Raw genomic sequence first — 17,852 nt, 5'->3', positions numbered from 1 at the left:
TTTCTGACTATTGCACAATGGGACAGTTGCATGACTCCCATTTGAGCTAGAATCTTGCTTCCAATCAAATGTTTCACAATTGCAGAGTTGATTTCCAGCCTCCTACACTGCACTTGATCTAATTGTCAGAGGCCAGAGAAGAAACCAGGTCAACTTGAAGAATTTGAGGAAACAATGACCATTTCTTGAGAACTCACTCAGGGAGCAAGTCCTAGGTTTGGAGGTCTGTTGGTGGAATAGAGTGAAGGGACCACAGGGACCAGCAGCATCTTCACAAGAGTTTGTGAGCTAGGTTTTATCTGATTTTAAAATTCTGTTCAGTGTGTTCTGCTTTCTAAAATACATTGATGTGTTTTTACAAGAGTGATTGTCATTTCCCTCAGCTCAGACATACTGCGATGCTGGAGACCTAATTTAGAGTCTTATCCATGCAAACCTTATGATCTACCACTAACGATCTCCCAGGCCCCAACAACAAAGCAAATATCTTAGTAGAAGAAAGAATAAGGGATCTGAATAGGCAGTTGTAGACATTCAGATGTCACCTACTGACATATGACAAAATGCTCTACATCAGGGCTAGGGAGACACAACAGCTAAAGCAAATGACTCTCATGCCTGAAGCTCTGAAATCCCAGGCTGAGTCCCCAGCCCCACCATAAGCCAGAGCTGAGCAGGGCTCTGGTCTCTCTCATCTTTCTGTGTCCCTTTCATGAAAAATAAATGTTAAAACATATATTTTTTAAATGCTCTACATCACTTTTGTTAAGGAAATGCAAATTAAGACCACAATGAGATACTACCTCACATCTTTGAGAATGGCCTAAACTAGCGAAACGAGATGGCAGGTGCTGATGAGGGTGTGGGGAAAGACGAGCCCGGATGCAGTGTTGGTGGGGATGCACTCTGGTGGTGCTCTATGGAAAGTAATATGGAGAGTCATTAGACAAATAAAAACAGACATACTTTACAGTCCAGCAATATCATTCTTGAGCATACACCCAAAGATGTAAAAGCACTCATTTGAAAGAATATATGCACTGCTATGCTCATAATTGCACTTGAGCTAGATTTTCTTTCTTTTTGGTTGTTGTAGTTATTATTGTTGTTGTTGTTATTGATGTCATCATTGTTGGACAGGACAAAGAGAAATGGAGAGAGGAGGGGAAGACAGAGAGGGGGAGAGAAAGATAGACACCTGCAGACCTGCTTCACCGCCTGTGAAGCGACTCCCCTGCAGGTGGGGAGCCGGGGCCTCGAACCGGGATCCTGACGCCGGTCCTTGTGCTTTGCGCCACATGTGCTTAACCTGCTGCACTACAGCCTGACTCCCTTAAGCTAGATTTTCAAGACTGACAGGAAGTGGGAAAACAGGGAGACACAGGATAGTTCCCCTAATCAAAGTGAAAACACGTACAATTAAACAGTGCTTCCAATAGGGGAGGATCGGTTTATGTGCTACTTGGACTTACAGCTTGGTGAGTTAAGCTACATTCTAGCATGGGGATTCCCCAAAGCCTGCTTTCCTCTAGAATACCTGTGATGCTCTCCAAGTGTCTCCCAGGGGACCTTGTGCTATAGCTCACCTGATAGGACATCTGCTCTGTCATGCTGATGACCCAAGTTGAGCCTTCTGGTGACCTTCTTTCTCTTTATCTTTCTATCTGAAAAGTGTTGGGTCCCAATGGTGAAGTCTTAGTGACAGCAACAACCAAAAAAAAAAGTCTCTTGGGAGCAAAGGTAAGTCATATCTTCACATTGACTCAAGTCTCCAAAATTATTAGGATTGAAATGGTAGCGTATAGTGGTAATGAAGCTTGACGCTTCTTCAAACTCAGCAGAGTTCATGAGATGACCCTGAGTATCCTCTTGGATCACAAGAGTCATAAGAAATTTGCCCGCTTCCCCAGAGCCCCACCCCACTGGAGAAAGAGAGACAGGCTGGGAATATGGATCTACCTGCCAACACCCATGTTCAGCAGGGAAGCAATTACAGAAGCCAGACCTTCCACTTTCTGCACCCCACAGTGACCCTGGGTCCATATTCCCAGAGGGATAGAGAATAGGAAATCTATCAGGGGAAGGGATGGGATATGGAGTTCTGGTGGTGGGAACTGTCTGGAGTTGTATCCCTCTTATCTTGTGGTTTTGTCAATGTTTCCTTTTTATAAATAAAAACTAAAAGAAAAAAAAATAAATTTGCCTCAAGGAGAGAAAAACCAAGAATGAATAAATGGATTTACGTCATATTAAAATGCTTTAACTCATGGAAAGAAACTGACACAGAAAGGAAAAGGCAGCCCAGCAGTGGAGAGAAGATATATCCCACGTCACGCAATTAATATGAGGTTGATAATCAATATGTATATGTATGCTATTGATGCCTATCCTTTCTGATCACTTACCATCACACTACCTCTGTCTGCCCAACTAAATCAAAGCCAGCAGTGCTTCCAGGCCATGTTATGCTGCCATTGCCAGTTACTGTGGATTGTTGGCAGAGACACCATGCATGAGTGAGGTGTCAACCTCCCAACTCTTGCAGTCTGGTGGGATCTTTCCTAATACATGAGACTATCCAGTTCCATTTAAGACAGCATGTTTTCTAAACAAAGTTACAGATATTTCTAGCCCTGTCCTCAATTTTAACATCTTTTTCCCAGACAATATTTTTGTCCACATTCATAGTAGCTATCAAACACAAGCAAAAACTACAAAAGTCATGGGCTCCTAGGATAATACGTAAAATAGACTCCCTCACTTCTTTCCATGCTAAAACCCCTATTCTCATCTGCTCTGTTCCTACTTTTTGGTTCATGTTCATTAATCATTTTGTCCTGCTTTATATATTACTGCCATTCGGCTATCAAGTTGCAAATGCTGTCATGATAACATCCTGAATTCCCTGGGCAGAGGATCTTACCAATGTGTCCTGGAATGCCCCCCCCCCCCCAGAGCCCTGCCCCACTAGAGAAAGACAGAAACAGGCTGTGGATCCATCTGCCAACACCCATGTCCAGTGGAGAAGCAATTACAGAAGCCAGAACTCCCACCTTGTGCACCCCATCAAGAATTTTGGTCCATACTTTAAGTGGGGGAGAAATGATTTGAAAATATGACCAGAGGGCTCTGAACTTCAATTCCAACAAGACCAGAGAGAGAAGAGGAAAAAAGGAAGAACATTCAGAAGCGGCAATAAGTATAGGTGTGACTTAGAAAGGAAGAGAAGGCAGGACTATAAAATGCATAAATGTATATAAAAATAAACATATTGTTATCGAAATAATAGTCAACCCATGCCTGCAGTCTTGGGAAAGAATGGAGGATACAGGAATCTGGTGGTGGGAATGGTGCAGAATTTTACCTGTGCTATCTTAAAAATTTATAAATCAGTATTAAGTCACTATAAAACTATATATAAATATCATATTACTTAACAGCAAAATACCAAGCAACGCCATAAAAATTGGGCAAGATATTTGAATAGACACTTCTTCAAAGAAGGCAAATAGGTGGATTTCAGACACGAACAAATTCTTAACATCACTTATCATTAGCAAAATAAACAACAAAACCACAAGATATTTCCTCACATTGGTGAGAATGGCCTACAGCAAGAAGATTGGAAGCAGCAGGTGCTGGTGAAGATGTGAAGAAAAGGGAACTCTGGTCCATTTTTGATGAGAACACAGAGTGATGAAGCAATGATGGAAAATACTACGGAGATTGCTCAAAAAGCCCTAAAAATAGAGCTATCATATGATCCAGCAATTGCACTCCTAATCATATCTAAAGAGTACAGAAGCTCTTGGCCAATAAGATAGTAATGCATTTATGTTATTAAAATATTGTTCACTATAGCTGCAAAGTAGACTCAATCAAAGTGTCCAGTGACACGTAAGCATTGTGAGATTATATATATTCTACTATCAAAAAGGTGAGATTTTTGCTTCGTGGGATAAAGTGATGAAATTTAGTTGGTTATAATTGAAATAAGACAATCAAAGATAATTTTCAAATGATTTCACTCACAAGAATAGATATAACAACAGCAGACAAACTTGGAAGAAGGCGAGGATAAAACCCTTTTAAGCCCTTGGTAACAGCTGTAGTGGCTATCAAAGAGGTTAGCAAAGGGAGTTGTTAGGACAAAGTAATGGGGTCTTTTGAGTGTGATGGCACTGGACCTTTGGTGGTGGATATTGTGAGTCTTATATACATATAGAGGTATAAGACTTTGCCCACCAGAATCTGTAGTATATAGACCAAGATTACCAATTTAAAAAACATTCACATTTTAAAATCATTTTTCCCCAAAGAAATGCTAGTTAACATTATTTTTTTTTGTTTAAGAAAGTATTAATTAACAAAACCATAGGGTAGGAGGGGTACAATTCCACACAATTCCCACCACCCATTCTCCATATCCCACCCTCTCCCCTGACAGCTTTCCCATTCTCTTTCCCTCTGGGAGCATGGACCCAGGGTCATTGTGGGTGGCAGAAGGTGGAAGGTCTGGCTTCTGTAATTGCTTCCCTGCTGAACATGGGCGTTGACTGGTCGGTCCATACTCCCAGCCTGTCTCTCTCTTTCCCTAGTAGGGTGGGTCTCTAGGGAAACGGAGCTCCAGGACACATTGGTGGGGTCTTCAGTCCAGGGAAGCCTGGCTGGCATCCTGATGACATCTGGAACCTGGTGACTGAAAAGAGAGTTAACATACGAAGCCAAACAAGTTGTTGAGCAATCATGGACCCAAAGCTTGGAATAGTGGAGAGGAAGTATTAGGGAGGTACTCACTGCAAACTCTAGTGCACTTCTGCTTTCAGGTATATATTTTGCAGTAGTTTACGGATATGTGTGAACATATGCTCTCTCTCTCACAGAAACTGGTGTATATTTAGGTTTTGGGACTTTGTTAGAAAGTGAACCACCTGAGATGGAATTAGAATGTACTATGAAAGGAAAGGTCTCACCCGAGTAATGAAGCTGAAGGGCTGTCATTCCACACGTGAAGTCTCTGGACACAGTCTGAAGTGAAGCATGTTGAGGTGGCAGTCGTTGTGTTGGTTAGGCTAGCATGATGGTAGCATCTGGAGACTTGTGGCTGAAAAAGAGTTAAGATATAAGGCAGAACAAGTTGTTGATTAATCATAAACCTATAGGCAAGAATATTGCAGAGGAAGATTTGGGGGTCTCCAATTTGGAAAAAGCTAGTAGGTCTATTTTAGGTATATTCCAAGGGGCCCATGGCTTTACCAGTTTTTGCCTGAGTCTGACAGCTGACATGCAAGTGGACCCAGGTTACTGTCTGGGGGATATGGTGTCATAGTTGGAAAAAGGACTAGAAAGCTGTTTCAGGGGAGAGAGTAGCTCCCAAATATGGGCAAAGTATCTAAATATTGTTAACTGTAACCCCATCGATTTGACCTGGGGCCCATGTTCAACACAGGAGCCTGTGTGACCTCTGCATCCCTGTAGGTCTGAGCTCACAGTCTGTGGTCACAGCCAAGAACACTCCAGGCTGCGCTAATTTCAGGACCCGTCTTCCTCAAGTTGTAGAGCATGTTGTCCAACCTCTCTTAGGAGAATGAAACATTCTCTATCATTGTTGATTCACAATGAAAGCCAGGTCATATAGGAGTCCACAGAGGGGCCCATTACGTTGTTCCTAATGGAGATGACCAGTAACAGTGGAGAGAGGGATCTGTTAGAGGTCTAGGCCCATCATGTCTGTGTGGGAATCCCGGGACACCCAGCTGATAGGGTGACCTGATAGGGACTAAAGAGTCATCCTTAACGTATGCTTCTCTGCCTTATTTATGGTCTCATCTGTGGTTAGAAGATTTTAGTACTGAGCTGTAGAGTTTATGATACTTTTGGGGCTGGGTGGTGGCTCACCTGGTTGAGTGTACATCTTACAATGTAGAAAGGCTGCAGGTGTCTCTCTGTCTCTCTCCCTCTCTATATCTATCTCCCTCTACCCTCTTGATTTCTGACTATCTTTATCCAATAAATAAAGATAATTAAAAATAGAAATGTTTCTTAAAAAAGAATTTATGATACTTTTCCTTTATAGTTTGTGCCTTTGAGTGTTTTTTCCTTATAAAGGCTTTCCTGGCTGCACATTAAAAATAAAATAAACAGGGGACCAGACGTTGGTGCACCTGGTTAAGCTCTCATATGACAGTACATGAGGACCCAGGTTCAAGCTCCTGGCCCCAACCTACAGGGGGAAAGCTTCATAAACGGTGAAGCAGAGCTGCAGGGTCCTTTTCTCTCTCTCCTATGCTATCCCCCCTCCCCTCTCAGTTTCTCTGTTTCTATCCAATAGTAAACAAATAAAAAGATTAAGTGGGCTGGGTAGTAGTGCAAGGGGTTAAGCGCACATGGCACAAAATGCAAGGACAGGCATAAAGATCCTGGTTCAAGCCCCCCCCCCGGCTCCCCACCTTCAGGGGGGTCACTTAACAAGCACTGAAGCAGGTCTGTAGGTGTCTATTCCCCCCCCCCCGTCTTTCCTTTCTCTCTCAATTTCTACCTGTCCTATCCAACAACATCCATGGCAACAATAACAATAACAACAACAAGAGAGACAAAAATGGGAAAAATGGTCTCCAGGAGCAGTGGATTCATAGTACAGGCACTGAGCCCCAGCAATAACCCTGGAGGCAAAACAAACAAACAAACATATTTTTTTAGAAAATAAAAGAAACAGAAAGAAACTGTGACTGGAGAAAGTGCTCACCAGTTAAGGCATATTGCTATGTGTGTGGCCCAGGTCTTAGCCCTGCTCACAAAAGAAAAAAGCAGGAGAGAGAGAGAGAATGAGAAGGTGATGGAGGAGAAAAGAAAAAGAGGAGAAGGAAGTGGAGGAGGAGAAAGGCAGGCAGGTAGGTAGGCAGAAAGAAAGAAAGAAAGAAAGAAAGAAAGAAAGAAAGAAAGAAAGAAAGAGAGAAAGAAGAGAGAGAGAGAGAGAGAGAGAGAGAGAGAGAGAGAGAGAAAGAAAGAAAGAAAGAAAGAAAGAAAGAAAGAAAGAAAGGAAAATAAAGTAGAGAAAGTGCCGCGGACCACCACAGTGGATGAGCAGCAGGAGGGTCAGGGGTCTTGAAGGCAACCTCCCCGGTGGGTCAGGAGTCAGTGAGGGAGAACAGATAGACACCACACTCTATTGGAGGGTGAATCTGGACTCATTTGAATAGTGAAACTGCATTAGCTTTTATACTTTTTTCAGGTTACATTCAAGTTGCCTAAACAACCAGCTCATAAGGAAGTAGCAATAAGCGGAGGGCTCTTTCTATCATTAATCTTCTATGGGGGGCACACGGATCTTTGCCTAGTCGTGGACCACTGCTCATCTAGGTCTGGTACAGTTTAACTATTAATCTTTCTTTGTCTCAATACGTCAACTTGTACCAGGGAGGCCTCAATCTCTGCATTCTTTCTTTGAGGGGCAGGTCATAACATGACTTGTTTTGTCCGTCTATGCTGACCCACCTTCCCCACTTTCATAATGTAACTTTCAAATATGCCCCTGTGTAAGGGAGAGGGGGTGCTTCTGACTCTCCATTCCCACCAGGCACTGCCAAAGCACTATTAATCAATTATGACAGTATAATTATTTGTAGCAATAACGGGGGGGAGAATGCGTTGACCCATTCTCGTCCTCCTGCCCAGCTTCCTTGAAGTCTGAATGCAGGTCCAGAGGAGATGACCCTATCAGGATCTCTGGCGTTCATGATGGGGTGCTGCAAGAAAGAAAGAGGAAAAGATAAATAAAGAATGAAAGAAAGAAAAGAAAGACACTGAGAGAGAGGAGGGAGAGAGGATGTGTGCAGCAAAACCGATCCAATTAGCATGAAAGTTGATTCCTGGTGATGGGACCATGCTGACATAGACGTGCAATTACATGTGTTTAGTATATCCCTCTCCCGACTGATCAGTTGCACTGGCCTCCTTTCAACCTAGAAAGACACCAAGTGCATGAGACGCACTAGCCAATTTGCCGGTGGGAACTTGGAGGAGACCATTCCCAGACCGTCTCTCTGTGTGCTGACCTCTGCTGTAGTTCTTCAGGGGAGGAAAGCCAGAGGACTTGGATCTGCTCCTAATTAGGCTGAGGACTTATTTACAGACCCTCCCAGTGACAGAAGGTCATTCTGTAGCCTCTGAACTACATGGACGTTGCTGCTGCCATTCCTCAGGCAGAACTCCCGCCCAAATCTCCATGGACAGCCACTGGCGCCCTAACTGGTGATCACTCTCTAATAAGAAGAAAACACGCAATAAATAACATGTGGGTGATATCTATATATCTATATCTATATCTATATCTATATCTATATCTATATCTATATCTATATCTATATCTATATCTATATCTATATCTATATCTATCTATATCTATATCTATATCTATATATTTTTTTTGCTTCTAGCATTAGCACTGAGGTTCGGTGCTGGCACTACGAATCCACCACTCCAGGTGGCCATCTTTTCTTTTCTTTATTCAACCTCCCCCCCCCATTTTATTGCATAGGACAGAGAGAAAGAGAGAGGGGAGAGGCAATAAAGAAGGAGAGAGGTAGAAAGACACCTGAAGACCTACTTCATCCCTGCAGGTAGGGAGCCGGAGAGATTGAATCAAGGTTCTTGTGTTGGGTCCTTGTGCCTACTACTACACACTTACCTGGTTGACTTTTCATCAGATGCAAAGGCAGAGAGAGAGAGAGAGAGAGATGCCAAAACACCGAAGCTTCCCTCAGTGCTTCAGTGTGGTGGGAGCCAGTCTCAAACCGGGGTCAGGTCCAGGACAGAGTCAGCACACTATCCTAGTGAGCTATCTTGCCATCCCTGTGAAAGTCATTTGTCCCAGGAATGAGGATTTTCCTCTGTCAACTATGCCATCCACTTCAGGTCCATTCCATTAGCTGTCATTAGCTCCAGCTTGTAAAGTTGGGCATGTAGCCTTAATGACATGTGACTTTGTAGCCTTAATGGCATGTGACATAGAGGAATAGGACAGAGAGGGTCTGGTGGGCACTGGGGTGGAGCTCTTCATGACTCTGAGACCTGCTGGCTCTGCAGTGTGTTTGTGATGGGCATCTTCTGAGGTGTGCAAAGCAGTCCCAGTCTCAGGACTTCTGCCGCTCACCACCCATTAGCTAGACTCTCAGACACCCATGCGGTGCCTCTCATACCGCAAGCCGTGTTGGGGAGGGAGAAGAGTACAGGGTGTACTGAGTGGCCAAGTACCAAGCCACCTGTGGGCTGCTCATCTCTGAAATGTGACAGCAGGCTCTCTGAAATGAGCCTGTTTAGAGAGGGAGACAGGCCGGAGACATAGCTCATCAGGTCGGTATGTCCAGCCCAGGCCAGGGTTAAGCCCCGGTGCCCATGGGAGTATCGTGCCACAGAGAAGCCTCTGGTGCTATGGCCTATCTCTCTCTCTGTCTCTTTCACTCTCTCACACACACACACTCTCTCTCTCTGAATGTCTCCCAGGAACAGTGAAATCACGCACATATGAGGCCTCAGCACTATCAAACAAACAAGTGGGACAAATCATGTTTGTTCTTGTTCACCTCCGTATCTCTGGCACTGTTCTCTCCCTCTTCTCTCCCTTGATTTTCTCCTTCCTTACTCTCTTTTTTCTCTCTCTTCCTTTCTTTCTCTCTCTTTCTACCTCTCTCTCTCTTTTATTATCTCTCTTTCTCTCTCTTTTTTTTTCTTTTCATTTTTGCCACAAGGGTTATCACTAGGTCTCAGTGCTTGCATGACTCCACTGCCCCCAGTCGTCATTTTTTTTCCCTCTAGTGAATGGGAGATAGAAATGGAGAGAAAGCAAAAGAGAAAGGCGGACACCTTGGCTCTGCTCCTCTGCTCTTGATGCTCCACTCTCTGAAGGTGCTCCCCTTGGGTAGTCTGCATTTCAAGCCCAGGTTCTCGGGAGTGGTGACATGTGTGTGCTACTAACTGAACCACCTGCTGATTCCTGATTCCCATTTGCTGGTCTAGCTTCACAGGCGGGAGAGAGACTCTGGGACTCGCGGAGCAGGAAGGCAACTAGCTTCTCGGGTGGGGGAGAGAGACGACCAGGGACTCATGGCTGAGCTGGGACGTAGTTCAATCTTTATTGATGAGGAATGCAGTGCAAGCTATCTAATCTAATCTCTCTTCACTAGAAAGCCCTGTCCTTTATATCATCTGAGGCAGAAGTGTCGAGTCAGAAGAGGATGTACGTAGGATAGGGGGTGGGGAGAAGGAAAAAGCATGCGAACCGGTGGGGATTAAATGGTGGAAAGCAGGATGTGACTAGGAGAGGGGGCAGAGTGGAAAAAGAGCGAGAACCAGTGGGGATTAAACCACTGCGGGCAAAATAATGATTATGTAAAGAGACCACAGCGTAAAGCAATGCAACAGAAGGGGTCTTAGAAGCAGACCAACACCCATTTCTTAAAGAAGAAACCAAGGGGGCTGGGTGGTGGCACACCTAGTTGAGTGCACATGTTACCATGATCAAGGACCGGTGTCCAAGCCCCCAGTCCCCACCAGTAAGGGGGAAGCTTTGAGAGTGGTGAAGCAGGTCTGCGGGTGTCTGTCTGTCTCTCTGTCCCTTCTGACTGTCTCTATTCAATAGATAAAGATAATAATAAACTTTAAAAATAATTACAAAAACAAAAAACGGAGTCACAGAGGATCACTCAGGACAGCTTAGTCGAGATGACAGTTACCAGGAGAGTCGGAGCTCAGATGTGGGCTGCTTCTGACCCCAGCTCTGCTCTCTCCTTCTTACCGGGAGCCAAGGCTCATGGCAGCCTTTCCAACTGCTGACTTTTCCTTCCAAGGAACTAGAGAAGTTTGGTAATATTCCCTGTGAAGTCTCCAATTTGGAAGTCAATGTGTGTGTGTGTGTGTGTGTACATGCATTTTCATACATGTTTGGGGAAGGTGGGAAGGACTTACATATAAAGAAAGCGAAGGTCCTTTCTAAATGTCATTGGCATAGGGCTGGCAAAATAGCTAATTTAGTGTGTTGCTATGATGTCACGTGGACAACCTGGGTTCAAGTCTAGCCTCTGTGCAGTGAAGGAAGCTTTGGTGCTTTGGAATCTTTCATTCTCTCCCTCTCTCTCTCTCTCTCCATATATATATATATATATACAAACAAATAAACTAATGTTATTGGCTTTTAATCAGCAAACTATATTTCTGAAAATCCCCAGCTAGGAAGGTTTCTAAGAGTCTGGTCTTTTTGTCCACTTCTAGGAAATGTTCCATATCCTTTTGCGTGCTCTGGGACATTTTCTTTATTCACAAAGACTTTCCTCGCATATTTTCGAGGATGGCTTTTTCCTACGAAATATACACCTCTTGAGCACCAAGCAAACAGACGCAAACAGACGCCTTAGTGTATGTAAGAACTAGCTCACTGAGAATGTCATATGTAAAACATGGATTTTATCATGGTGAAGGTTCTTTTGTCTTTGGGGGGGTGAGGTTTGGGGGGTGTCTTCTCCATCATAGAGACCAGAGACAACTATGATTAACTATAGAAAAGTGCCAGTTTGATGATCAAACCTGTACTTAGCATTGACTCCTCTGATAGAGCAGGAGTCTGAGAGGGGTGCAGCTTTGGGGAATTTTTTTTAATGGAAGCTTTTGTTAACAGCAAATGTCTAATTATCTTAGGTTTTAAGTCTACTGAGGTGCTGTGTCCTCAAGAAACATGGTTATCAAAATAGTTTCATCTGACGTAATTAGCCTAAACCTCTCTTGTTCTCCTGTGCTTCGCTTCTCTCTCTCTCTCTCTCTCTCTCTCTCTCTCTCTCTTCCTCTCTCTCTCTCTTAGAAAAGCCAATGTATTGAATAACATGGAAGCATTTTGTTGTGGGATCCCTGTCTATGCAGTTGAGGCCAGATCAACTTACTAACCAGCGTAATTATCATACCCAGAGTTTGTCTCGGAAAATGCCTTCCAGAGTAAGGAAAACACAGTGTCTGTGCCCACAAAGATGATTTGGCTCCCCCTGAGGATGAAAGGCTTCAGCTGTTCTGCCTTTATAATCAAACAGGCTCTCCCCCAGCCTCCCCTGGCTCATCCACCACACAGTAATAACAGAGTTGCTGACTGCTGCTCTCCAAAATGGTGTTTAGGACATCAAATGCTTCAACTACCACCTATGTGCATGGTGATTCCTATGTGTGGGTCTTCAACACAGGTCTCCCTTTCCTGTTCCCTGTGGCTCTGAATCAGGCTTTTCAGATGTCTCTTGCACATTTGGACTCCCCATCCAACTGAGACAATAGCTTTTTTTTTTTTACATTCGTATATTCAATTGTTTACATTCTGCCTATGAATGAAACCATTCTGTAGTTTCCTTCACCTCCATGTTTGTTTCACTAAGCATAATCTTTTCCAGTTCTGTCTGCTCTATCCCAACATGGCCTTACAAGAATTACTAAGAGGAGTCCCACATGAAAAGAAGAAGTGAAGGAGTTCCAACTTCTCATGAAATGATCAGTATTAGAATAGAACCAGGAACACGACAATAGGGGAAAACAGAGGGAAGGGGAGAGAGCAAATCAGTCAGTGCTACACAGTCCAATGTTGGTGAGCCAAGGCCAACTCAAAAGTGACTCCTGTATATATTGTAAGTTAGACACAGTATTCATGATAACCACAAAAGAAAATATAGCACAAAGGCAAATAGGGAACATATGCAGTAGGAAAAATTATTCTAGAAAACCATCCACATAAAACAGCAAACAGAAATGAACAGAAAAGTCATCAACAAAAAAATCAAAACAACATCAAGACAAAAACCAGAATGGCAAGGGAGTCGGGCGGTAGTGTAGCGGGTTAAGCGCACATGGCGTGAAGCACAGGGACCAAGGATTCCGGTTGGAGCCCCCGGCTCCCCACCTGCAGGGGAGTCACTTCACAGGCAGTGAAGCAGGTCTGCAGGTGTCTATCTTTCTCTCCCCCTCTCTGTTTTCCCCTCCTCTCTCCATTTCTCTCTGTCCTGTCTAATAATGATGACAACAATAATAACTACAACAACAATAAAAAAGGGCAACAAAAGGGAAAATAAATAAAATTTTTAAAAAAGAAAAATTAAAAAAAAACAGAATGGCCATGAACAAACTACATATATTAATAATTACTGTAAGTGGGGCAGGGGTAGATAGCGTAATGGTTATGCAAAGAGACTCTCATGCCAGAGGCTCCAAAGTCCCAGGTTCAATCCCCTGCACCACCATAAGCCAGAGCTGAGCAGTGCTCTGGTAAAAAATAATAATAATAATGATTACTGTAATGTAAATAACCTAAACTTACTAGCCAAAAATTCAGAGAGCCTGAATGGATTAAAAAGGAAGGGTCATCTATTCTATATCTCGGGAAATACACATCTCAAAGAAAGACAAAAAGAAGCTCTAGGTAACAGGGTGGAACAAGGTATTTCAAGCCAGTGATGTAAACAAAAGAGTGGGAACAGCTATTCTAATATCAGATAAATTAGACTTTCAGGCAAAGAAGGTGAAAAGAGACAGATATGGACACTCATATTGGTCAGAAGATTAATCCAACAAGAAGACATACCATTGTCAATATATATGTTCTGAATACGTGTGCAACCAAATATATAACAAATATACTTACTGACATTAAGAGAGACATGGGCAGCAGCACAGTGTTAGTTGGAGACCTCAGCAAACCACTCACAGCAAAAGAGTATCAGGACAAAACAAACAAACAAACGAAGGAAATAGAGACCCTAAATGAAGTCATCGATGAGATGAACTTAACAGATATATTCTGAACATCTCTCCCACCCATCCACCAAAAAAGGAATACACACTGTTTTCAAGTGTTCATGGAACATTCTCAAGGATCTACCATGTGTTGGGACAGAAAGACAATAAATATGTGACTAATGTAACCATATAAAGTATCTTTTCTGACCATGAAGCAGTGAGCTTAGAAATCAACCACAAAAAGAAAAGCAGAAATATGCCCAAACTATGAAGACTGTACAGCACACTTATGAATAGTACCTGGGTCACTGAAGAAATCAAAGTAAAAATAAAAAATTACTTGGACAATAACAAAAATGAAGAAACCAACTACCAGACTCTGTGGGGTGCAGCAAGAGCTGTCCTAAGAGAGAAGTGTATAGCCCATATTACCAAGCAGAAAAGCGCTCAAGTAAGTTACGTAGCATTGCAATCACTAGTTTAGAAATAGAACTGGGCGTTCTGGGAGGTGTCACAGTGGCTGAAATGTTGGACTCTTTAGCATGAGGTCCTGCATTTGATGCTGGGCAGCACATGTACCAGAGTGATGCTTGGTTCTTCCATTCTCTCTCTCTCTTTCTCTCCTCCTATCACTCTCATTAACAAATAATATATTAAAAAATATATTGAATTAGTAATCAAAAATCTACCCAAGAATAAAGGCCCAGAACCAGATGGCTTAACTAGTAAATTCTATAAGATGTTCCCAGAAGAACTAACACCTATTCTCCTTAAGCTATTCCAGAAAATTGAAGAAGGTCAAAAAATAACCAAACACATTCTATGAGGTGAACATCACTTCGATCCCCCAAACAGAAAGGGACTCTACCAGAAAACTATAGACCTGTTCCCCTGATGAGCATTGATGCCAATATCCTGAACAAGATCTTGACAAATTGAGTCCAATAACATACCAAGAGAATAATGCACAGAGACCAAGTAGGATTCATCCCTGGAACACAAGGCTAGTTCATCATACACAAATCAATCAGTGTAAACCCATCATATCCACAAAAACAAAGACAAAAATCACCTAGTCATATCTATTGATGCCAAAAGGGCATCTGACAAAATCTAACACCTATTTACGGTAAACATCCTCCAGAAACTGAGCACAGAAGAACTATTCCTCAACACAATAAAGACCATTTTTGACAAGCCCACAGCAAAGATCATTCTTAATGAGGAAAAGCTGAAAGCTCCCCCCCCCCCGCCGCTTAAGATCAGGAACCAGACAAGGATGTCCTCTATCGCCACTGTTAGTCAACATAGTCCTTGAGGTCCTTGCCATAGCAATCAGGCAAGAAAGAAATACCAAAGGCATACAGATTGGAAATGGAAATGACTGTCTGCTGATGCCATGATAGTATTCCTGGAGAAACCCAAGACTTTGCCAAAAAAAAAACTACTGGAAGTAATTAATAAATTCAGTAGAGTATCAGGATACAAAATAAATACACATAAATCTGTGACATTTCTGTATACAAACAAGGAGTCAGAGGTCAGAGAAATAAAAGACTCAATCCCAACCAAAAGATAAAATATCTTGGAGTGAATCCCATGAAGGAGGTGAAGGGCCTTTACAATGAAAACTGGAAGACAATGTTAACTGAAGTAGAGAAGGACACACAGAAGTAAAACCTATCTTGTTCCTGGATTGGAAGAATAAACATTATTCAAGTGGCCATTCTACCAGAAGCAATACACAACTTCAATCCATATACAAATTCCAATGACATTTTTTAAACAAAGTGAGCAACTTGTTCAAAACTTTGTGTGGAACCACAAAAGGGTATGGGTTGCCAAAGCACTTCTGAGAAAACAAACAAAAAAAGATGACGTTATCATGCTTCCCAATTCAATTTATCTTACAAAGCAATAGCAATCAAAACAGCACCGTACAGGAATAAAAATAAACACTTGGATCAATGGAGCAGAATCAAAAACCCAGAAATGAGCCCACACATATATAACCACTTAATATATGACAAAGGGGCCCAACTCATTCGGTGGGGTAAACAAGGTCTCTTTAAGGGGAAGGGACAAGCTGAGGTCCTAGTGTACTCACATATCAACAACTGTACCATAAACCGGTATCTCATCAACAAAATAAATACTGGAGCTATTTTCTAAAGGAAAGAATTAAGGAAGGAAGGAAGGAAGGAAGGAAAGAAAAAAAGGAGGGAGGAAGAAAGAAACCCAAAGTCTGATGCATATGTAAAACTTTTGATCTGTTTCCCCTGTAAGGTTTGTTTTCTGTAAAAGTAATCCAATTTATTTTGTATAGTTGACTCATTCAATTAAAATTACCTTATTCAGGCCCTTGCACAGAGATTTGAAATACTCTCTTCTCCTTTGTCATCCTCAAGAGAATCTCATGTTACCCAATATATACAGGAGACTCAAAGCAGTGATGTGGATCTACTCCATGTCTAAAGCTATAAATTTGGAGATTGGATGGAAACCAAAATTCAGCTTTGTCCTTCAGAGATGTGTCTTTCATAAAATCCAAATTATATCGAGTACCTTTTGACAAACTATTTTGATAAACTTCCTTACCAGTGTGGTTCAGATCAAAAGAATCTTAAGATATGACTCCTACTATCTGGACATTATAAAATTAACTGTCAGAGAATAGTAATAGACAATAGCATTTTACATTTTTTAATGTTGTTCACCTTATTTATTTATTTATAAAAAGGATACATTGACTAAACCATAGGATAAGAGGGGTACAACTCCACACAATTCCCACCACCAGAACTCTGTATCCCATCCCCTCCCCTGATAGCTTTCCTATTCTCTATCCCTCTGGGAGTATGGACCCAGGGTCATTGTGGGGTGCAGAAGGTGGGAGGTCTGGCTTCTGTAGTTTTTAATTTTTTTCTTTATTGGGGGGGTTAATGGTTCACAGTCAACAGTAAAATACAGTAGTTTGTATATGTGTAACATTTCTCAGTTTCCCACAGAACAATTTGTCCCCCTCTGGGTCTTCCTGTGCCATCACGTTCCAGGACCTGGACCCCCCCACCCCCTACCCCCCACCCCAGAGTCTTTTACTTTGGTGCAGTATACCAAACACAGCTCAAGTCTTTGTGCTTTCTTATTTTTTTAGCATCTCTTTCCTTTTTATTATTAGTAATTTAATATTGATTGACAAGACTGGGATAAGAGGGGCACAATTCACACAACTTCCACCACCAGTATGCCATATCCCACCCCCTCCACTGGAAGCTTCCCTATTCTTTATCCCTCTGGGAGTATGGACCAAAGATCTCTATGGGATGCAGAAAGTGGGAGTTCTGGCTTCTGTTATTACTTCTCAGCTGAACATGGGTGTGGACAGGTGGATCCATACATCCAGCCTGTTTCTTTCTGTCTTTCCCTAGTAGGGCAGGGCTCCGGGGAGATGGGGTTCCAGGACACATGGGTGAGGTCATCTGTCCAGGAAAGGCAGGTTAGTTACATGGTAGTATTTTTCAACTTCTGTCTATGAGTGATAGCATCTCATATTCACCCTTCTCTTTCTGACTTATCTCACTTAACATGACTCCTTTAAGCTCCATCCAAGATGAGTTGTACAAGGTGAATTTATCATTTTTAATAGCTGAATAGTAGTCCCTTGTGCATATATACTAAAACTTTCTTAGTTGTTAGGTACCCTAGTTGCTTCCAAGTTTTGGGCATGACTAATTATTCTGCTATGAACATGGGTATATACAAATATTTTCATAGGGTGTGCTTGATTCCTTAGGCCATGTCCCCAGGAGAGGAATTGCAGGTCCATAGGGCAGGCCTACATCTAGCCTTCTGAGAGTTCTCTGGACTGCTCTCCACAGAGGTCAGAGCAATATACATTCCCAACAGCAATGCAGGGTGGGGGTTCCTTTGTCCCCACAACCTCTTCAGCATTTGTTGCAGCTACTTTTTCTGATGTATGACATTCTCACATGAATGAAGTGATAGCTCACTGAATAACAGCAGTTGACAAGGAAACAAGCAGAAATGTGTGTGGGTGTGGGAATTCTGAGAAGGAGTTGTGTCTATGTGGGCTGTAT

The sequence above is a fragment of the Erinaceus europaeus genome, chromosome 10, assembly GCF_950295315.1.
Source record: "Erinaceus europaeus chromosome 10, mEriEur2.1, whole genome shotgun sequence".
Taxonomy (NCBI): Eukaryota; Metazoa; Chordata; class Mammalia; order Eulipotyphla; family Erinaceidae; genus Erinaceus; species Erinaceus europaeus.
Note: the sequence above shows the minus strand (reverse complement) of the source record.